Source organism: Pristiophorus japonicus, chromosome 14, assembly GCF_044704955.1.
Source record: "Pristiophorus japonicus isolate sPriJap1 chromosome 14, sPriJap1.hap1, whole genome shotgun sequence".
Lineage (NCBI taxonomy): Eukaryota > Metazoa > Chordata > Chondrichthyes > Pristiophoridae > Pristiophorus > Pristiophorus japonicus.
The window spans coordinates 5,968,922-5,992,820 of record NC_091990.1 but is presented as its reverse complement, the minus strand read 5'-3'; positions in this window follow the sequence as shown (position 1 = coordinate 5,992,820).

Sequence of the window (23,899 nt, the reverse complement as noted above, 5' to 3'; positions counted from 1 at the left end):
CTTTCACTCCCCCTCCCTCCCTCATTCTCACTCCTCCTCCCTTCCACTCTCTCTCCCTCACACTCTCTCTCCCTCACTCCCCCTCCCTCCCTCCCTCACTCTCCCTCCCTCCCACCCTCTCTCTCTCTCTCTCTCTCTCTCTCTCTCTCTCTCTCTCTCTCTCTCTCTCTCTCTCTCTCTCTCTCTGTCTCCCTCCCTCCCTCCCTCCCTCACACTCTCTCTCTCTCTCTCTCTCTCTCTTTCACTCCCCCTCCCTCATTCTCACTCCTCCTCCCTCCCACTCCCTCTCCCTCACCCTCTCTCTCCCTCTCTCCCTCTCTCTCTCTCTCTCTCTCTCTCTCCCACCCGCTCTCTCTCTCTCTCCCTCCCTCACACTCTCTCTCTCTCTCTCTCTCTCTCTCTCTCTCTCTCTCTCTCTCTCTCTCTCTCACTCCCTCTCACTCCCTCTCCCTCACTCCTCTCCCTCTCTCTCACTCCCACTCCATCCCTCACTCTCACTCCTCCTCCCTCCCACTCTCTCCCTCCCTCACTCCCCTCCTTGCCTACACACTATTTCCATCACCCTCTGACCTCGGATTATATTTTCGCAGTGGATCGCAAATCTCTCACTGAAAACAAATTTAATGTAGAAATATTAAAAGCGCGACTGTTTACTTCACTGACCAAAAGCTACAGTAAGTGTTGAGATTCCATTGGGATAAAAATGGGTAGAGGATTACTGGGATGATGTAATTTCCGTGAGCATAGCTGCTCAGTGAAGGAGAACAGTGAGCTGGGCGGATGTGTGTTCGACTCTGGCTCCCTCTCATACATTGCCCCACACTGAGCCCTGTCTCAAACTGCTGCACTGCCCTCAAGGCTGCGTCTTCCCTCTGTTAGTTCGCCATATAGGTCCAAAAATATTAGTCTACCAGTAACTGATGTATAGATCAGTCATCTTAAAAAGTCAATGAATCGCAGCTTCCAGGATTTCCTGCTCCCATTTCCTGATGGCTCCTTTCAATATTAGTCATGGTGGCTTTGCAAAGGGAGACAGCAGCAGCTTATTATTGTTAACGTGGCATCAATCAGGAGCAGTGACTATTTTTGTCACCATCTTTCTCCTCCCCTCCCCTCCTCCCCGCCCCATCTCTCCTCTCCTCACCCCCCCTCTCTCCTCCTCTCCTCTCCTCTCCTCTCCTCTCCTCTCCTCTCCTCTCCTCTCCTCTCCTCTCCTCTCCTCTCCTCTCCTCTCCTCTCCTCTCCTCCTTTGCCCCCCTCTCCCTCCCCTTCCCCCCCCTTCCCTCCTCTCCTCTCCTATAGACCAGTTAGCCTAACACCTGTGGTTGGGAAAATGTTGGAGTCCATTATTAAAGAAGCAGTAGCAGGACATTTGGAAAAGCATAATTCAGTCAGGCAGAGTCAGCATGGATTTTTGAAGGGGAATTCATGTTTGACAAATTTGCTGGAATTCTTTGAGGATGTAATGAACAGGGTGGGTAAAGGGGAACCATGGATGTGGTGTATTTGGGCTTCCAGAAGGATTTGACAAGGTACCACATAAAAGATTACTGCACAAGATAAAAGTTCATGGGGTTGAGGGTAATATATTAGCATGGATAGAGGATTGGTTAACGAACAGAAAACAAAGAGTTCATTCTCGGGTTGGCAAACAGTAACTAGTGGAGTGCCGCAGGGATCAGTGCTGGGACCCCAACTATTTACAATCTATATTAACGACTTGGATGAAGGGACCGAGTGTAACGTAGCCAAGTTTGCTGACGATATAAAGATGGGAGGATACAAAAAACCTGTAAAAAGACATAGACAGGCTAAGTGAGTGGGAAAGATTTGGCAGATGGAGTATAATGTTGGCAAGTGTGAGGTCATGCACTTTGGCAGAAATAATCAAAGAACAAGTTATTATTTAAATGGAGAAAAATTGCAAAGTGCTGCAGTACAGCGGGACCTGGGGGTACTTGTGCATGAAACATAAAAGATTAGTATGTAGGTACAGCAAGTGATCAGGAAGGCCAATGGAATATTTGCCTTTATTGCAAAGGAGATGGAGTATAAAAGCAGGGAAGTCTTGCTACAGTTATACAGGGTATTGGTGAGGCCACACCTGGAATACTGCGTGCAGTTTTGGTCTCCATATTTACGAAAGGTTATAACTGCTTTGGAGGCAGTTCAGAGAAGGTTCACTCGGTTGATTCCGGAGATGAGGAGGTTGACTTATGAGGAAAGGTTGAGAAGGTTGGGCCTCTACTCATTGTAATTCAGAAGATTGAGAGGTGATTTTATCGAAACATCTCAGATTATGAGGGGGCTTGACAAGGTGGATGCAGAGAGGATGTTTCCACTGATAGGGGAGACTAGAGCCTAGAACTTAGAATAAGGGGCCGTCCATTTAAAACTGAGATGAGGAGGAATTTCTTCTCTCAGAGGGTTGTAAATCTGTGGAATTTGCTGCCTCAGAGAGCTGTGGAAGCTGGAACATTGAATATATTTAAGACAGAGATAGACAGCTTCTTAACCGATAAGGGGTTATGGGGAGCGGGCAGGGAAGTGGACCTGAGTCCATGATCGGATCAGCCATGATGGGATTAAATGGCGGAGCAGGCTCGAGGGGCCGTATGGCCTACTCCTGCTCCTATTTCTTATGTTCTTATGTACTATGCTCCTCCTCTCCTCCCCTCCCCTTCCCTACCCTCCCTTCCCCTCCCCTCCTCCTCTCTCCTCCCCTCCCCTACCCGCCCCTCCTCTCTCCTCCCCTCCCCTCCTCTCCTCTCGCAATAGTGTGAGCTGTTCACAGGGATACTGATAAATGGCACTATGCGCACCACAACATCTGGTTCATGTGGCAATATTCATATGTCAGCTTGGACATTTTTTTATTTGTTCACAGGATATTGGCGTCGCTGGCAAGGCCAGCATTTATTGCCCATCCCTAATTGCCCTTGAGAAGGTGATGCTGAGCCGCCTTCTTGAACCGCTGCAGTCCGTGTGGTGATGATTTGGTTTAACTGAGCGGCTCGCTGGGCCATTTCACAGGGCAGTTAAGAATCAACCACATTGCTGTGGGTCTGGAGTCACATATAGGCCAGACCGGGTAAGGGGCGGCAGATTTCCTTACCTGAAGGGCATTAGTGAACCAGTTGGGTTTTTACGACAATCTGCTAGTTTCATGGGGCTAGAATTTCCTGTGTTTCACCGCACGGTTTCTCGGCGGTATTGGCCGCTTTGGGCGAGAACCGGGTCAGCGAAAAATTCCCCAGCTGCGGTACACCGGCCGTTTCGAAGACCCGCTGGGGAGCGGACCGCCGCAGTGCACCGTGCGATCTTTGGCTCAGCGGTGATCCGTAGGTGAGTATAAAACAAAACGCCCACGAGGATCAGCGGAGCTGGGCAGTACGTAAGTAGGTCTGCAAGAAAAAGGTAAGTGATTGTTTTTTACTAATTATTTTCAAAGTCTGTTGGAATGATTTAATTTGAAAGTGTCTTGGGAATGTTTTTTGGATTTTTTAAGTTGGGTTTTTTGAAAAATTAATTTTATTTGTTTTTGGTGTTAGGCCCAACCTGCAGCCTGGAGGTAAATTTTTATAGATGTTTTTATTTTTCACCCATTTTCTTTTGGCACGGCCCAATCTACCCTAAACTGCACTTTTCCGCCTAGATTGGGGGTGCAAGGCCCAAGTTTTTCGCTGGGTGTATTTAAAAAAAATTTTTCGTGACATTTTCGCCGGCGATAATCTTCCCAGCCTTAGCGGCTTTTTGGGTGGCAATCAGGCGCTGCCGGGCTTTGGGGAAATTCTAGCCCTACATGGTCACCGTTGCTGACACTAACTTTTTCCTATTCCAGAAAGATATAACTAACTGAATTTAAATTCACCAGCTGCCGTGGTGGGATTAGAACTCAGGATTCCCAGTCCAGTGACAGAGCCACTATGCTGCCATTCCCGCAACACTGGGCATCGCGGGTTAACTTTACACTTTGGGCCAGTGCTATTCAATCAGCCACCCGGTTCACACCCCACCTGATTCTCCTCTCCATTGCGGTCAATGGAAGGGGAGATTAGGCAGGGAGCGTAACGGGCGGTCACCTCGACAGTGTGAGCTTTCCCCCACCACCCAATTTGAAAGTTACCACCGCCATCCATAACTTATCCGCACCTGAAGTCTTTTAGCACTGGATTGTGAGCAGGAACAGGATCCCTGGGTCACTTCGTTAACTCAAGGTGCTGAGATCAATTGCGATATTTCCACCACACCTCCAACTCATCTAATGGAACACAAGCCTGCGATCAATCCTGGGACCTTCTTGGTCTCCGTCGTTCCGCAACTCAATGGGTAAACTTACAGGGCAATGGGTAAACTTACAGGGCAATGGGTAAACTTACTGAGCAATGGGTAAACTTACAGGGCAATGGGTAAACTTACAGGGCAATGGATAAACTTACTGAGCAATGGGTAAACTTACAGAGCAATAGATAAACTTACAGGGCAATTGGTAAACTTACAGGGCAATGGGTAAACTTACAGGGCAATGGGTAAACTTACTGAGCAATTGGTAAACTTACTGGGCAATGGGTAAACTTACTGGGCAATGGGTAAACTTACAGGGCAATGGATAAACTTACTGAGCAATGGGTAAAGTTACTGGGCAATGGGTAAACTTACAGGGCAATGGGTAAACTTACAGGGCAATGGGTAAACTTACAGGGCAATGGGTACTTACAGGGCAATGGGTAAACTTACTGAGCAATTGGTAAACTTATAGGGCAATGGGTAAACTTATAGGGCAGTGGTAAACTTACAGGGCAATGGGTAAACTTACAGGACAATGGGTAAACTTACAGGACAATGGGTAAACTTACAGGGCAATGGGTAAACTTACAGGGCAATGGGTAAACTTACAGGGCAATGGGTAAACTTACAGGGCAATGGATAAACTTACAGAGCAATGGGTAAAGTTACAGAGCAGAATCAGTGTGACAGTTTAATGTCCTTAATATTTTTGATGCAGGCTTATGCAATGGAATAAAAATAAAGCCAGTGCACATTATAGATAAATCAAGTACAAGAAGTTTGCAAAACACTAACAAAAAAAATGAATAATCCCAGCTGTTTACATTGTACATTAATGATTTAGACGAGGGGATTAAATGTAGTATCTCCAAATTTGCGGATGACACTAAGTTGGGTGGCAGTGTGAGCTGCGAGGAGGATGCTATGAGGCTGTAGAGTGACTTGGATAGGTTAGGTGAGTGAGCAAATGAATGGCAGATGAAGTATAATGTGGATAAATGTGAGGTTATCCACTTTGGTGGTAAAAACAGAGAGACAGACTATTATCTGAATGGTGACAGATTAGGAAAAGGGGAGATGCAACGAGACCTGGGTGTCATGGTACATCAGTCATTGAAGGTTGGCATGCAGGTACAGCAGGCAGTTAAGAAGGCAAATGGCATGTTGGCCTTCATAGCGAGGGGATTTGAGTACAGGGGCAGGGAGGTGTTGCTACAGTTGTACAGGGCCTTGGTGAGGCCACACCTGGAGTATTGTGTACAGTTTTGGTCTCCTAACTTGAAGGGCATTCTTGCTATTGACAGAGTGCAGCAAAGGTTCACCAGACTGATTCCCGGGATGGTGGGACTGACATATCAAGAAAGACTGGATAAACTGGGCTTGTATTCACTGGAGTTCAGAAGAATGAGAGGGAATCTCATAGAAATGTTTAAAATTCTGACGGGTTTAGACAGGTTAGATGCAGGAAGAATGTTCCGAATGTTGGGGAAGTCCAGAACCAGGGGTCACAGTCTAAGGTTAAAGGGTAAGCCATTTAGGACCGAGATGAGGAGAAACTTCTTCACCCAGAGAGTGGTGAGCCTGTGGAATTCTCTACCACAGAAAGTTGTTGAGGCCAATTCACTAAATATATTCAAAAAGGAGTTAGATGTGGCCCTTACTACTAGGGGGATCAAGGGGTATGGCGAGAAAGCAGGAATGGGGTACTGAAGTTGCATGTTCAGCCATGAACTCATTGAATGGCGGTGCAGGCTCGAAGGGCTGAATGGCCTACTCCTGCACCTATTTTCTATATTTCTATGTTTCTAAATACATTTACTGAGGATGCTGGCCGTTGGTTCGGCCAGGGTATGTACAGCAGTGCGGGAACTGCTGTAGGCTCCATGCCCGCAGCTGTAGGCCTCTCCTGAATCCTGGGAACGGGGGCATTGCCGCACTTGTGGCAAGGCGGGTGGCACTACTCAGGGTGCATCAGCGGCACCCGCCCAACGGAGGCCCGGAAAGTCAGAGTGTCATCAAGGCATGGCTGGGGGCCTGGGCAAGGCCCCACCAGCCGTGGAGCAGACAGATTCTGCAGCTGTCCGGTTGTCTATGCACAAAGTGATTAAGCCCTTTCTCCTGAAGCAAGTGGGGCTTTTGCAAATACCGGAACGTAACCAGCGCCTGGACTCAGTGACTGCAGCTTCCATTGGGCTGAACTGGAGGTGGTCTGAGCAGAATTTCCAGGGAAAGCCCACAAATTTCCCACTGGAAGATCTGCCCACCGTCCCTGTAATGTATTTGCTTCATGGGTTCTTTGCTTAAGAATTCATAGCAACACATTGCTATTAAGAACTAGTTGGTTCATTAACAAAGGTTTAACAATCACACGACACATTACCAGTTCATCTACTAGGCTCACAACTGCATACCTCATCGTGGATGACCTAGATCCAACTGACTGGGGTTTTATTGAGTCTTGTGAACATCACGTGACTGGCTAAGTCACTCACAATACAACAGCTCTACAACTATTTTTGTTGACAACATCAATCAAGTGCCCCCTGGTTAAAGGGGACACACTCCAGACACTTTCAAAGAAGTGCCCCCTTGCTTTTTGGTTAGTTTTGAAGGCACTAGAAACACAAATTTTACAAGTGTCCCCTGGCTAAAAGGAGGGGGGGGAGGCACTAAAACCGACAAACATAGAAAATTAAGCTTTAAACATTAAGGGTCAAATTAAAATTTGGCTGCCGGGGGTGATGATGCACTCCAGTCCCTCTGGAGCCCACCTCTCGCGGAAGGCCGCGAGCGTACTGGTGGACACCGCGTGATCCATCTCCAGTGACACCTTGGCTCAGATGCAACCGCGGAAGAGAGGCAGGCAGTCGGGCTGAACGACCCCCTTGACCGCCCGCTGCCTGGACCGGCTGATGGCCCCCTTGGCCAGGCCCAGGAGCAGTCCTACGAGGAGGCCCTTGGACCTGCCCGCTCCCCTCCGCACAGGGTGCCCAAAGATCAGGAGCGTGAGACTGAAGTGCAACCAGAATTTGAGGAGCAGCCCCTTCAGATATTGGAATAGGGGCTGCAACCTCGCACACTCAACATACGCATGGAACATGGACTCCTCCAGAACGCAGAAGTTGCAGGCGGCCTGGGAGCCTGTGAACCGACTTAAAAGCTTATTGCATGGGACTGCTACGTGCAACACCCTCCAGGCCAAGTCCCCAATAAATAAAGGGAGGACTCCCGCGTAGAGTGCACTCCATTGGGGACCCCCGCCTCCTCCGGATGGCAAGATGGTGCGCCATGGCGTGTCCGGACGGCAGGCGAGGATGGCAATGTGGAGAGTGGAGGAGCAGCCTGTACAGGAAACCCCTCCGCACAGAACTGAAAGGCACGGAGGGGATTTCCCTGAGGAGGCTCAAGTTGTGAGGCGCCGGCTCTACAAACCTGCGAGCATCCTGACAGGGGCATACATCACAGGAGGGAATTCCAGGACTGGTACAACTGAGCCACAATTGCAGCATTACTGGGTGCCACCCCGCTTCCTGGCCCCACCTTGCCCGGAGCAGAAATCATGTGTACTCTCCTGTCTAGAGCATTTGGGGTGACTATTTCCAAAAGCCTTTTGCAGCCTCTGAACTGCAGAGTGAGACACAGATTCAATGAATTCAACGAGAGGATTTGAGTATAGGAGCAGGGAGGTCTTACTGCAGTTGTACAGGGCCTTGGGGAGGTCACACCTGGAATACTGTGTTCAGTTTTGGTCTCCTAATCTGAGGAAGGACGTTCTTGCTATTGAGGGAGTGCAGCGAAGGTTCACCAGACTGATTCCCGGGATGGCAGGACTGACATATGAGGAGAGATTGGATCAACTGGCCTGTATTCACTGGAATTTAGAAGAATGAGGGGGGATCTCATAGAAACATATAAAATTCTGACGGGATTGGACAGGTTAGATGCAGGAAGAATGTTCCCGATTTTGAGGAAGTCCAGAACCAGGGGTCACAGTCTGAGGATAAGGGGTAAACCATTTAGGGCCGAGATGAGGAGAAACTTCTTCACCCAGAGAGTGGTGAACCTGTGGCATTCTCTACCACAGAAAGTTGTTGAGGCCAGTTTGTTAGATATATTCAAAAGGGAGTTAGATGTGGCCCTTACGGCTAAAGGGATCAAGGGGTATGGAGAGAATGCAGGAATGGGGTACTGAAGTTGCATGATCAGCCATGATCTTATTGAATGGTGGTGCAGGCTCGAAGGGCCGAATAGCCTACTCCTGCACCTATTTTCTATGTTTCTATGTAAGACATTCATTTCCTATCCTGAATATTATAACAGAACTAAAGGTAAAGGACTATGTAGATTTGGTTTTTCAGTCTGTACAGATCAAGAAGTTTTATATTTAAAGGGGAGCCGACAGATTGATTTGATGGGCATGTAACAAACACGGGCTGAGAGCAAAGTGGCTTATAGTTTCCTTTGCAAATTGAATGTGAAGAGCAAGAGGCCAAAAGGATTATCGAATTTTTGGGGCTGAGCTTTCAAGGACATATTTTATTGGAATGCGTATCCTCTAAATTTAACCAGACCTTGAAATAAGTCAGTTACGGCCTCTCTGTAAACCTGTTATAAGAACATAAGAATTAGGAGCAGTAGTTGGCCCTACAGCCCCTCGAGCCTGCTCCGCCATTCAGTGAGATCACGGCTGATCTTCGACCTCAACTCCACTTTCCTGCCCGATCCCCATGTCCCTTGATTCCCCGAGAGTCCAAAAATCTATCGATCTCAGCCTTGAATATACTCAACGACGGAGCCTCCACAGCCCTCTGGGGCAGAGAATTCCAGAGATTCACCACCCTCTGAGTGAAGAAATTCCTCCTCATCTCGGTCCTAACTGGCTGCCTACCCTTATTCTGAGACTGTGACCCCTAGTTCTTATACACAAGCTCGATTCAGTGCCCCACGCAAACAGAAATCTGTATTCGAAAAGTGAAATCAGAAAAGAAGGTTGAGAGGAGATTTGATCGAGGTGTTCAAAATCATGAGGGGCCTGGACAGAGTAGATCGAGAGAAACTGTTCCCATTGGCGGAAGGGTCGAGAACCAGAGGATACAGATTTAAGGCGATTGGCAGAAGAACCAAAGGCGACATGAGGGAAAAACTTTTTTACGCAGCGAGTGGTTAGGATCTGGAATGCGCTGCCTGAGAGGGTGGTGGAGGCAGACTCAATCGTGGCTTTCAAAAGGGAATTGGATAAGTACCTAAAGGAAAAAGATTTGCAGGGCATACAAGGGAGTGGGACTGGCTGAGGTGCTCTTGCAGAGAGCCGGCATGGGCTCGACGGGCCGAATGGCCTCCTTCTGTGCTGTAACCGTTTTATGAAACAGAAAGAGCTGTGTGGTACAGCAGTGTCACTGTGTGCGTGAAGTTCAGCAACTTGTCTGAGGCACATATTCGCAGTTATCTGCTGTTATTTTGCTGGCTTCAGACTGAACACCGCCTCCGCGGTGAACTTTAACAGCTCCACTTTCATGCGACGTGACCTTTACTTCAGTAGTTTGAGATTGCACTCTAGGAGGGCTAACAAAAGGGACGCTCTTCCTTTAATGCTGGAGATAGGTGTGTGCATGTTGGCTGACTCCAACTCAGCAGGCACATGAGCATAATTCCAGCTCTCCATGGTACTGAATCTTTCCTGCTGTTTTTGTCAGTATTTTACAGTAAATGTAATAAAAATCCTCAGAGGACTTTCATATTCAGCTCTTAATTGGGTAATGAAGCTTTAATGAACTACATTTTAATGATTCTGCCCTCCATTTCATGTCTCCAGCTGTCAACAGCAAAATACTTGTTCTGATGTGATTAATAAAAAACACTCCAGTAGATGATAAATTGTGAGGATTTTATTTTAGGCTTGCTTAGAATTTCAAAATTGGGTCCAGCTCTGTCTCACACCCCCACCCACCCCTCCCCCCCACACACGCACACACTTTCTCCTTGATTACAACCTTTGCCGACCATTTGTGGATGGAAAGAGATATGTCAGTCAGGTCACTATGGAGACAGCTGGCCCGGCTTAACGTGAGCTATTATCAGGATCCCCACTACACTCTTGGTTTCTTACTCCTGCAAATATTCTCAGGGACTCTGAGCAGGACAAACTTTTCAAGAATGTGTCATTAATATACACGAATGTCTGCTTCAAGGCACTAAAATAGCACAGCTTTGTCTTGTCGTATAATTTTCCATTATCTTGTCCTTTACAATGTACCTCTGTCCCTGCTATCAAGTAATACCTAGCTTTAGCGAGCGTATTAAATTAACAACAGGTGCAAGATATCATTGTAATTCCACATGGGAGCTCAGCAGGATGTCCACGGAGAAGCCACAGGAGCAGCAGTCACAGAGTGAGCCTTCATTGTGCTGTCGTCTTGTGCTGTAGTCCTAAGTGGAGGAAGTGCATCCGGGAGGGCACTGAGCACCTCGAGTCTCGTCGCCGAGAGCATGCAGAAATCAAGTGCAGGCAGCGGAAGGAGCATGCGGCAAACCTGTCCCACCCTCCCCTTCCCTCAACCACTGTCTGTCCCACCTGTGACAGGGACTGTGGTTCTTGTATTGGACTGTTCAGCTACCTAAGGACTCATTTTAAGAGTGGAAGCAAGTCTTCCTCGATTCTGAGGGACTGCCTATGATGATGATGTAGTCTTAGCACTCAACTATACAGATAAACTAACTCTCTTTAATTCTCTTGATTTTATTCATTTTTAGTGCTCATTATTTCAACCAAAGTCAGTAAAATAGATGATCTGGTCATTATCATATTGCTGTTTGTGGGAGCTTGCTGTGTGCAAATTGGCTGCTGTGTTTCCCACATTACAACAGTGACTACACTCCAAATGTACTTCATTGGCTGTAAAGTGCTTTGGAATGTCTTGAGGTTGTGAAATGTGCTATATAAATGCAAGTTTATTACTTATTACTGTTCCATCCCTTAAAACAGATTCACTTTTTTCAGTAAATACCCTGCTGTAGGAATTTTCAGCCTAAACTTCTTACAGGGCTTGAAAGGGTAGATGCAGGGAGGATGTTTCCCCCTGGCTGGGGGGGGTCTAGAACCAGGGGTCACAGTCTCAGGATAAGGGGTTGGCCATTTCTGACTGAGATGAGGAGGAATTTCTTCACTCAGATGGTGGTGAATCTTTGGAATTCTCTGACCCAGAGAGCCGTGGAGGATCAGTCTTTGAGTATATTCAAGACAGAGATCGATAGATTCTTGAATATTAAGGGAATCGAGGGATATGGGGACAGTGCAGGCAAGTGGAGTTGAGGTCGAAGATCAGCCATGATCTCACTGAATGGCGGAGCAGGCTCGAAGGGCCAGGTGGCCCACTCCTGCTCCTAATTCTTATGTTCTAATGTCCTTTGCTCAGAATTATTGAAAAATCCCTTTTAATAATTCAAAAAAAGAATCAAACACAGAATTAATTAAATACATGCAAATGGTATTCATTGGGGAGACTATTCAGAAGTTTTTTCATAATCTATGCTACAGTAGATTTAGATCTGTCAATCAGAAGGCTCATTGGAACATATCATGTATCTTTAAGACTATAAAGATATAAAAACACTTCCTTTCCAGTGGTGCAGTGTTACTGAATCGACATGTTGTTGAGGTCCTCAGTTACGCAGTACCTTGCTCCAGGGCTGCTGTGGAGAATCCTGCTGCACGCAGCTTTACACCTGTGACTCCCCACACAGTCACCTCTTCCTTTTAATCATTTGCAACAGCGGGCATTTGCCAATTGGAGACCAGCTATTAACCCACAGACACGGGAAGGAAAAATTATACTTAATAACACTGGCTGGCCTCCCACATTCTACCCTATGTAAATGGGAGGTGAGCCAATACTCGGCAGCCCGTGTCCTAACTCGCACCAAGTCCCACTCACCCATCACCCCTGTGCTCGCTGACCTACATTGGCTCCCGGTCCAGCAACGCCTTTATTTTAAAATTCTCATCCTCTTTTTTCAAATCCCTCCATGGCCCTTGCCTCTCCCCATCTCTGTAATCTCCTCCAGCCCCACAACCCACCGAAATACCTGCGCTCCTCTAATTCTGCCCTCCTGAACATCCCTGATTATAATCGCTCCACCACCGGTGGCTGTGCCTTCAGCTGCCTGGGACCCAAGCTCTGGAACGGCCTCCATAAACCTCTCCACCTCTCGATCTCTCTTTCCTCCTTCAAGACGCTCCTTAAAACCTACCTCCTAGCTTTTGATCATCTGCCCTAATTTCTCCTTATGCGGCTCGGTGTCAAATTTTTAAAATCTCATAACATCCCTGTGAAGCGCCTTGGGACGTTTCACTACGTTAAATGCGCTATACAAATACAAGTTGTTGTTGTTGCTTAATGGAAGCTATGATAATCATGCTTTTAACTCTCTTTTGGCGGAGAACAAAAGACGAGTGTGATTTGAGGTCACACAACCCAAAGACGCACAGCACAGCTAATCTGCTGAGGGCTAAAGGTGAACCAAGGGGAGAAATGTGTCTTTTATTCATTCAGAGATTAGATAGTTCAGGCCACATTGTCCGCATGCCAGATAAGAGACTCCCAAAGCAAGTGCTGTATTCGGAACTCCTTAACATAGAAACATAGAAAGCAGGTGCCATTCCGCCCTTCGAGCCTGCACCACCATTCAATAAGATCATGGCTGATCATTCCCTCAGTACCCCTTTCCTGCTTTCTCTCCATACCCCTTGATCCCTTTAGCCATAAGGGCCATATCTAAATCCCTCTGGAATATATCCAATGAACTGGCATCAACAACTCTTTGCGGTAGAGAATGCCACAGGTTAACAACTCTCTGAGTGAAGAAGTTTCTCCTCATCTCAGTCCTAAATGGCTTACACCTTATCCTTAGACTATGTCCCCTGGTTCTGGACTTCCCCAACATCGGGAACATTCTTCCTGCAGCTAACCTGTCCAGTCCCGTCAGAATTTTATATATTTCTATGAGATCCCCTCTCATCCTTCTAAACTCCAATGAATACAGGCCCCGTCGATCCAGTCTCTCCTCATATGTCAGTCCGGCCATCCCGGGAATCAGTCTGGTGAACCTTTGCTGCACTCCCTCAATAGCAAGAATGTCCTTCCTCAGATTAGGAGATCAAAACTGAACACAATATTCCAGGTGTGGCCTCACCAAGGCCCTGTACAACTGCAGTAATACCTCCCTGCTCCGATACTCAAATCCCCTAGCTATGAAGGTCTTTTTCACCGCCTGTTGTACCTGCATGCCAACTTTCAATGACTGATGTACCATGACACCCAGGTCTCGTTGCACCTCCCCTTTTCCTAATTTGCCGCCATTCAGATAATATTCTGCCTTCGTGTTTTTGCCACCAAAGTGGATAACCTCACATTTATCTACATTATACTGCATCTGCCATGCATTTGCCCACTCACCTAACCTGTCCAAGTCACCCTGCAGCCTCTTAGCGTCCTCCTCACAGCTCACATTGTCACCCAGCAACCCACTAGTAACTGCCTGCCATTCTGAAAAGGACCCGTTAATCCCGACTCTCTGCTTCCTGTCTGCCAACCAGTTCTCTATCCACGTCCGTACATTATCCCCAATACCATGTGCTTTAATTTTGCACACTAATCTCTTGTGTGGGACCTTGTCAAAAGCCTTTTGAAAGTTCAAATACACCACATCCACGGGTTCTCCCTTGTCCACTCTACTAGTTACATCCTCAAAAAATTCTAGAAGATTTGTCAAGCATGATTTTCCTTTCATAAATCCATGCTGACTTGGACCAATCCTGTCACTGTTTTCCAAATGCGCTGCTATTTCATCCTTAATAATTGATTCCAACATTATCCCCACTACTGATGTCAGGCTAACCGATCTATAATTGCCCCTTTTCTCGCTCCCTCCTTTTTTTTAAAAGTGGTGTTACATGAGCTACCCTCCAGTCCATAGGAACTGATCCAGAGTCAATAGACTGTTGGAAAATGATCACCAATGCATCCACTATTTCTAGGGCCACTTCCTTAAATACTCTGGATGTAGACTATCAGGCCCTGGGGATTTATCGGCCTTCAATCCCATCAATTTCCCTAACACAATTTCCCGTCTAATAAGGATCTCCTTCAGTTCCTCCTTCTCACTAGACCCTCGATCCCCTAGTATTTCCGGAAGGTTATGTCAGGTTTGTAACCTTCACATAACTATAACCTTTATGTAACAATACTGTATACTGTATACACCTGAGAAATGCACACCTTGACCACAAGGGGTGAACTTGTGGGAGACACTTCTTACCTGGTCATCCAGGTATGTAAAGGGAGGTCCCATGCAGGGTCAGCACTTCTTGGTCCTGGGAATAAAGGTTCAGGTCACATAGTGACCTTGTCTGCAGTACATGCCTCGTGTGATTCCATGGTAAGGTGTAAGGACACTCCACTTGGCGATCAGAAACGGGAATCAATGACCCACGAGGATGGCCACCGGTAGCACAGAGGAACGGCACTGTGTTGGTGAGGACTGGGATGATTTCGTTGAGAGGCTCCAGCAGAGCTTTGTCACGAAGGACTGGCTGGGAGAGGCAGCGGCTGACAAGCGGAGGGTTCATCTACTGACCAGCTGTGAATCCAAGACGTATGCGCTGATGAAAGACCTGCTCGCACCCGAGAAGCCAGCGGACAAGTCCTTTGAAAAGCTCAGCAAACTGATCGGTGAGCACCTCAAACCGGCGAGCAGTATACACATGGCCCGGCACCGGTTCTACACACACGGCATCGGGAGGGACAAAGCATATCGGACTTCGTTGCGGACCTTCGGCGATTAGCCAGCCTCTGTACGTTCACAGACGCCTGCAGGGGGGCGATGTTAGGGATTTCTTCATTGAGGGCATTGGTCATGCCGGGATTTTCAGGAAGCTTATTGAGACCAAGGACTTGACTTTGGAATGGGCAGCTTTGATAGCTCAGACCTTCATGGCAGGGGAAGAGGAGACCAAGATAATTTACGCGCGCAGCCCTGGTTCCAACGTGGCGATGGACCAGGGAGTTAACATTGTAAATGCGACTCTGAGCCCCGCAGACAGGCAAGGGCAATTCGACACCACCCAGTCAGCAACAGGCTCTAGGGTGGGCCAGAAACGGAGACAATGGCAGGGGGATCGGCAATTCACGCCATCACAAGGGACAATGCGCCCCGGGATGGAACCATTGACACTCAGCAACAGAGTGCTCAGGAGTAATCAAAGAGACAATCAGAGAGGAATGCCTGTTAACAGTTCCTTTGTTCACAACAATCTCAGCTCATGCTGGAGGTGCGGGGGCAGACACACTCCGAAAACCTGTCGGTTTCAACAATTTATCTGAAGAAACTGTAACTTCAGTGGACATCTGGCCAGAATGTGCAGAAAGCCCGTAGCGAGGCTAGTTTACGAGGCAGAGGAACCAGACGCGGGGTCTGCCAGGCAGGGTGATGCTTGGGGTAAAGCTATAGACGCTGAAGTCCAGCGGGTTCATGTGGCAGACGTCCACAGCTCGTATACCAAAACGCCACCTATGATGATGAAAGTACTATTAAATGGCATCCCGGTATGCATGGAGCTGGACACAGGAGCTAGCCAGTCACTTATGAGTGCCCAACAATTTGAAGAACCATGGCCACTCAAAGCTAACAGGCCCAAACTGGAACGCATTGACACGCAGTTACAGACGTACACCAGAGAGATCATCCCAGTGCTAGGCAGTGCAAACTTGGTGGTCACATACAATGGATCGGAGAACCGGCTGCCACTCTGGATTGTCCCGGGGAATGGTCCCGCACTCTTGGGGAGGAGCTGGTTGGCCGAGATGAACTGGAAATGGGAGGATGTGCACGCCATTTCATCTGTGGAACGAAGTTCATGCTCACAGGTCCTAAAGAAATTCGATTCACTTTTTCAACCTGGTGTCGGGACTTTTAAGGGCACCAGAGTAGTGATACGCATTACCCCGGACACCAGACCAGTGCACCACAAAGCCAGAGCGGTGCCGTATGTGATGCCTGAGAGAATTGAGTGAGTTGGACAGACTGCTAAGAGAGGGCATAATTTCGCCTGTTGAATTCAGTGACTGGGCAAGCCCCATTGTCCCTGTCCTTAAAGCGGATGGCTCGGTCAGGATTTGTGGCGACTATAAGGCCACCATCAACTGAGTGTCACTACAGGACCAATACCCGCTTCCGAGAGCGGAGGATCTTTTTGCCACGCTGGCAGGTGGCAAGCTGTTCACCAAGTTGGACCTCACTTCAGCCGACATGACTCAGGAACTTGTTGAAGAATCCAAGCTACTGACCACCATCACCATGCACAAAGGGCTATTTGTTTACAACAGGTGTCCGTTTGGCATTCGTTCAGCGGCCGCTATCTTCCAGAGGAACATGGAAAGCTTGCTTAAATCCATCCCTGGAACAATCGTATTTCAAGACGACATCCTAATCACGGGTCGAGACATCGAGGAACACCTCCACAACCTGGAGGAGGTGCTACGCCGACTGGACCGGGTAGACCTGCGACTAAAGAAGTCCAAATGTGTGTTTTTGGCCCCAGAGGTTGAGTTTTTGGGCAGGAGGGTTGCTGCAGACGGGATCCGGCCTACCAGATTGAAAACGGAGACAATCCGTCGCGCGCCGAGGTCCGGCAACACATCGGAGTTGTGCTCATTCCTGGGACTCTTGAACTACTTCGGGAACTTGCTGCCGAACTTAAGCACATTGTTGGAGCCGCTACACATACTCCTGTGTAAGGGTTGCGAATGGTTTTGAGGGGGACTGTCAAGAACGGGCTTTCAATAGGGAGCGGAACCTGCTTTGTTCTAACAAGCTGTTGACCTTGTACAACCCCTGTAAGAAACTGGTTTTAACGTTTTAAGGTGATGCATCATCCTATGGGGTTGGGTGCGTGTGCAACAGAGTAATGATGAGGGCCAACTACAACTTGTGGCTTATGCCTCCAGGTCGCTCTCCCAGGCAGAACGGGAATATGGGATGGTTGAAAAGGAAGCACTCGCATGTGTCTACGGGGTGAAAAAGATGCACCAGTACCTTTTTGGCAGAAGGTTCGAGTTAGAAACGGACCACAAGCCGTAAACATCCCTATTGTCCGACAGCAAAGCTGTCAATGCCAATGCGTCAGCTCGCATACAGCGGTGGGTCCTCATGCTGGCTGCGTATGACTACACCATACGGCACCGGCCAGGCACCGAAAATTGGGCTGACGCGCTCAGCAGGCTCCCACTGGTGACCACTGAGAGAGCGTTGGAACAAAGTGCGGAGATGGTCATGGCCGTTGAGGCTTTTGACACCGCAGGCTCCCCGATCACAGCCCGCTAGATCAAAATCTAGACCAACAGAGACCCCCTCCTGTCCATGATAAAGAAATGTGTTCTGACTGGGGATTGGGCGCCCGCACACAGGGTGTACCCCGAGGAAGTCAGACCGTTTCACAGACGGATGGACGAGCTCTCTATCCAAGCTGAGTGCCTGCTATGGGGCAGCCAGGTAGTCATGCCCCAGAAAGGAAGGGAAGCATTCATCAGGGAACTCCACAGCGAGCTCCCAGGCATCGTGCTAATGAAGGCCATTGCCCGGTCACATGTATGGTGGCCTGGAATTGACTCAGACCTGAAACACTGTGTTCGAAGGTGCACGACGTGTGCTCAGCTGGGAAATGCCCCCAGGGATGCCCCACTCAGCTTGTGGCCCTGGCTCACCAGGCCATGGTCATGTATTCATGTAGACTACGCGGGCCCGTTCATGGGAAAAATGTTCCTGATTGTTGTCGATGCATACTCGAATTGGATCGAGTGCATCATATTGAACTCGTGCACGACATCCACCACAGTGAAGAGTTTGCGTACGGTCTTTGCGACCCACAGCTTGCCGGACATCCTGGTTAGCGACAATGGCCCATGTTTCACTAGCTATGAATTCCAGGCGTTTATGTCGGGTAATGGTATCAAACATGTCAGGACAGCACCGTTCAAGCCGGCTTCCAATGGCCAGGCGGAACGTGCGGTTCAAATCATAAAACAGGGCATGCTCCGGATTCAAGGACCCTCCCTTCAATGCCGCCTATCACGCCTCCTGTTGGCCTATAGGTCCAGACCACATTCGCTCACTGGAGTCCCGCCCGCAGAACTACTCATGAAACGCACACTTAAGACACGGCTGTCCCTCATTCATCCAGTCCTGTCAGACATTGTTGAGGGCAAGCGCCAGTCCCAAATCGAGTGCCTTGATCGCAACTCAGTGGGGTGATGCATAGAAATCGATGACCCTTTATTCATTCTCAATCATGCTTTGGGACCCAAGTGGCTTGAGGGTACCGTAATTGGCAAAGAGGGGAATAGGGTCATAGTGGTCAGACTTAACAATGGGCAGATATACCGCAAACATCTGGACCAAGTTTTAAAAAAAAGGTTCAGCATGGACACTGAGGAACCTGAGGAAGATCAGGAGATGTTAGCCACACCACTGCCAGTGAACAAGCAACAAGGACATTCACCAGCATGCACAGTCCCTGCGGCCAGCCCGGACAGGCCGGAATCGCCTCAGGCGACAGAGACGCATGCCAAGGCCCAACCACCAGAGCCCCAACTGCGGTGCTCCACGAGAGAGCGTCGACCACCTGATAGACTCAATCTTTGACCCAAAGACATTGGGGGGAGGTGATGTCATGTTTGTAACCTTCACATAACTGTAACCTTTATGTAATAACACTGTACACTGTATACACCTGAGAAATGCACACCTTGACCATAGGGGGTGAACTTGTGGGAGACACTCCTCACCTGGTCATCCAGGTATATAAAGGGAGGTCCCACACAGGGTCATCACTTCTTGGTCCTGGGAATAAAGGTTCAGGTCACGTAGTGACCTTGTCTGCAGTACATGCCTCGTGTGATTCCATAGTAAGGTGTAAGGACACTACAGGTAATTTGTGTCTTCCTTCGTGAAGACAGAACCAAAGTATTTGTTCAACTGGTCTGCCATTTCTTTGTGCCCCATTATAAATTCACCTGAATCTGACTGCAAGGGACCTACATTTGTCTTCACTAATCTTTTTCTCTTCACATATCTATAGAAGCTTTTGCAGTCAGTTTTTATATTTCCAGCAAGCTTCCTCTCATACTCTATTTTTCCCCTCCTAATTAAACCTTTTGTTCTCCTCTGCTGGATTCTGAATTTCTCCCAGTCCTCAGGTTTTGCTGCTTTTTATTGACAATTTATATGCCTCTTCCTTTGATTTAACACTATCCTTAATTTTCCTTGTTAGCCACGGTTGAGCCACCTTCCCCGTTTTATTTTTACTCCAGACAGAGATGTACAATTGTTGAAGTTCATCCATGTGATCTTTAAATGTTTACCATTGCCTATCCACCGTCAACCCTATAAGTATCATTCGCCAGTCTAATCGAGCCCATTCACGCCTCAAATCATCGCAGTTACCTTTCCTTAAGTTCAGGACCCTAGTCTCTGAATGAACTGTGTCACTCTCCATCTTAATAAAGAATTCTACCATATTGTGGTCACTCTTCCCCAAGGGGCCTCGCACAACAAGATTGCTAATTAGGCCTTTCTGATTACACATCACCCAGTCTAGGATGGCCAGCCCTCTAGTTGGTTCCTCGACATATTGGTCTAGAAAACCATTCCTAATACACTCCAAGAAATCCTCCTCCATCGTATTGCTACCAGTTTGGTTAGCCCAATCTATATGTAGATTAAAGTCACCCATGATAACTGCTGTACCTTTATTGCATGCAGCCTTAATTTCTTATTTGATGCTGTTCCCAATCTCATTACTACTGTTTGGTGGTCTGTACACAACTCCCACTAGCGTTTTCTGCCCTTTGGTATTCCACAGCTCCATCCATACAGATTCCACATCATCCAAGCTAATGTCCTTCCTTACTATTGCGTTAATTTCCTCTTTAGCCAGCAACACTACCCCACCTCCTTTTCCTTTTTTTCTATCCTTCCTGAATGTTGAATAACCATGGATGTTGAGTTCCCAGCCCTGATCATCCTGGAGCCACGTCTCTGTAACCCAATCACATCATATTTGTTAACATCTATTTGTACAGTTAATTCATCCACCTTGCATTAAGACACAAAGCCTTCAGGCTTGTTTTTTTAACACCCTTTGTCCTTTTAGAATTTTGCTGTACAGTGGCCCTTTTTGTTCTTTGCCTTGGGTTTCTCTGCCCTCCACTTTTCCTCGTCTCCTTTCTGTCTTTTGCTTTTGTCTCCTTTTTGTTTCCCTCTGTCTCCCTGCATTGGTTCCCATCCCCCTGCCATATTAGTTTAACTCCTCCCCAACAGCACTAGCAAACACTCCCCCTAGGACATTGGTTCCGGTCCTGCCCAGGTGCAGACCGTCCGGTTTGTACTGGTCCCACCTCCCCCAGAACCGGTTCCAATGCCCCAGGAATTTGAATCCCTCCCTGCTGCACCACTGCTCAAGCCACGTATTTATCTGCGCTATCCTGTGATTCCTACTCTGACTAGCACGTGGCACTGGTAGCAATCCCGAGATTACTACTTTTGAGGTCCTACTTTTTAATTTAGCTCCTAGCTCCTTAAATTCGTTTCATAGGATCTCATCCCTTTTTTTACCTATGTCGTTGGTACCAATGTGCACCACGACAACTGGCTGTTCTCCTTCCCTTTTTATAATGTCCTGCACCTGCTCCGAGACATCCTTGACCCTTGCACCAGGGAGGCAACATACCATCCTGGAGTCTCGGTTGCGGCTGCAGAAACGCCTATCTATTCCCCTTACAATTGAATCCCCTATCACTATCGCTCTCCCACTCTTTTTCCTGCCCTCCTGTGCAACAGAGCCAGCCACGGTGCCATGAACTTGGCTGCTGCTGCCCTCCCCCGATGAGTCATCCCCCCCAACAGTACTCAAAGCAGTGTATCCGTTTTGCAGGGGGATGACCACAGGGGACCCCTGCACTACCTTCCTTGCACTGCTCTTCCTGCTGGTTTTCCATTCCCTATCTGGCTGTGGACCCTTTACCTGCGGATAATTGTATCATCAGCAAACTTGGCTACATTACACGAGGTCCTTTCATCCAAGTCATTAATATAGATTGTAAATAGTTGAGGACCCAGCACCAATCCCTGCGGCACCTCACTAGTCACTGTTTACCAACTGGAAAATGACCCATTTGTCCTGACTCTCTGTTTTCTGTATTGTATTGAGTTATTGTATTAAGTTAGCCAATCCTCTATCCATGCTAATATATTACCCCCAACCCCATGAACTTTTATCTTGTGCAGTAATCTTTTATGTGGCACTTTATCAAATGCCTTCTGGAAATCCAAATACACCACATCCACTGGTTCCACCTTATCCACCCTGCTCTTACATCCTCAAAGACTCTGCTTGATTGAATCGTGCTTTTCCAAATGTCCTGCTACTGCTTCTTTAATAATAGACTCCAGCATTTTCCCAACGACAGATGTTTGGCTAACTGGTCTATAATTTCATGCTTTTTGTCTGCCTCATTTTTTAAATAGGGGCGTTACATTTGCAGTTTCCCAATCCGCTGGGACTGCCCCAGAATCCAGGGAATTTTGGTAAATTACAACCAAAGCATCCACTATCTCTGCAGCCACTTCTTTTAAGACCCTAGGATGTAAGCCATCAGGTCCAGGGGACTTGTCCGCCTTTAGTCCCATTATTTTCCTGATCGTGATTGTATTAAGTTCCTCCCTCCCTATAGCCCCTTGATGATCCACCATTGGGATATTTTTAGTGTCTTTTATAGTGAAGATTGATACAAAATATTTGTTCAACGTCTTTGCCATTTCCCCGTTCCACATTATTGATTCCCCAGTCTCATCCACTAGGGGACCAACATTTCTCTCTCCCAGTCTCTCTCTCTCTCTCCCCTAGTCTCTCTCGCCCAATCTCTCTCTCTCTCCGTAGTCTCGCGCTCTCTCTCTCTCTGACTCTCTCTCTGCTGCAGTCTTTCACTGTCACTGAATGTCCAGTTCTCTTACAGTTAATTTTTTCATGTTATTGATGATAAGTATTCTTTTTTTTAAATCAGTGCAGTGTCACAACACAAGGTTATGTTTAATCCAGTATGAAAATTACTTAAAATAGAGTCATTATTAACCCTATGGGTCACGTGCATCTGCAAAAATACAGCTGCCTATTTGTTAGGGAAATTGCAGTGAAGCCATTGAGAGAGAGACCATTCATTAAGCGATGAGCAATTGCGTTGCCGTGCTATTTAGGCATCGATTTCATTGGTTCTGTTACAGGAAGCCAGCAGATCACACGACTGTCAGCTGATGGAGAACATTTCCTATTGGATTTGTGTTTATGAATTGTAAATTACCAGATTATTCTGGGGTATCAATTTTAATATTTACAGATATAATGAAGATTTCTGATTTTTGGAAGCATGTGGAAGATGTGGCAGGGTTGTGATTAATGGGGAGTTTTGATATCGAACCGCATTATTACCTAAGCACAGAGCATAGGAGACAAATGTTTGAGTTTAGATAATGACGGTCATTTAGATAATAGGACTCAGATCATTGGAAATCTATTTAATTAATGAATTTCAAAGGTCAGGTTTCTATGATGGTACTGTATAGTGAGGACAGATTACAGAAATACTGATATTAAAGCACATGGCATGTCATGGGAGATCTAAAATTATGTTTTAATTAATTAAGATTAGTTTCTGTTTAAAATGCGCTACATAGTAATGAAAGAACTGAAGATATGGTTTTGTAATCAAATACTGCATCTCAGAGTATTAATTGGGTTGGGATGGAATTACCATCAAAACCTTTTACGTGGTTCCCATATCGTCACTTGAAGTGGGCAAAAGAACACAAAGGGTTAAGTTACATTTCTCATTAAAAGCTTCATGACAGCTGCTTTCTTCAGAATGTCTGTTGAGTTATGATTGGTGTCCACAAGGATGAAGCGATTGACCCTGATCTGGACCAGATAATCCATTGTCTCAGCCTTCAGTTTCCCGACGGAAATGCTCACTGAGTGGCCATGCCAGCCAGCATCTCCCACCTTCCCACAGCCCATCTGCCACTGTCCCTCAGGCCAGAGGCAATTTGGCTCAACTCACGCTGCATCCCTCGGTAAATCGGGACAGATGCTGCCAGAATAGATTTATCCGTGTGTGAGTATGATTCATACAGCAACTACTCAGAAATGATCCAGGCCAGGGCTGTCTGGTGTTTGCAAGAATATGCCATGAAGCAATGCCCGAAGGTACGTGTTCTTGAACCAAAGGCAGTACCTTGTCACTCTCCTTTTCAACTTTCCTAACACGGGCCTTGAACACATAGGGGATAGTTTTCTCTGGGTACAAATGTCAAAGAAATAGTAGAAAAAAGAAGAAAGAATTTGCATTTATTCAGTGCTTTTTAAAACATTTCTTCCAGGGATGTGGGTGCCAAGGCTGGCATTTATCGCCCGTCACTAATTGCCCTCGAGACAGTAGTGGTGAGCTTTGGAATTCTATACCCCAGAGAGCTGTGGAGGCTGGGTCATTGAATCTATTTAAGGTGGCTA